This window comes from Lupinus angustifolius, chromosome LG20, assembly GCF_001865875.1.
Source record: "Lupinus angustifolius cultivar Tanjil chromosome LG20, LupAngTanjil_v1.0, whole genome shotgun sequence".
Taxonomy (NCBI): domain Eukaryota; kingdom Viridiplantae; phylum Streptophyta; class Magnoliopsida; order Fabales; family Fabaceae; genus Lupinus; species Lupinus angustifolius.
Window position 1 is genome coordinate 15,414,607 of NC_032028.1, and position 360 is coordinate 15,414,966.

Consider the following 360-nt stretch of genomic DNA (forward strand, 5'->3'; position numbering starts at 1 on the left):
AAAATCATACGAAAAATGATTTTTCAAAACTGATGCCCAGGTAATCGACTAACCTTAAAAATTAATCGATTAACTTTGATGTTTTAATCGATTACACATGGTAATTTTTAGATCAAGCAGAACGGTTTCAACTATTTGGGACTTATGCATGCATTCTAAAAGATTAGTCTAAACATATGTAATCACAAAAAAAGAAATTATTATGAGATATCATTTTGCATTTTAAGACATTTCATTAAATCAAGAGACTAATAAACATTTAGAAGCAAGACATATCTAGACAGTTTTGATCAAGATATTGTTCATCAAGAATTCCAAGTTCTCTCCTTAGAACATAGAAAGTATCCCGTGGAAGGGGCT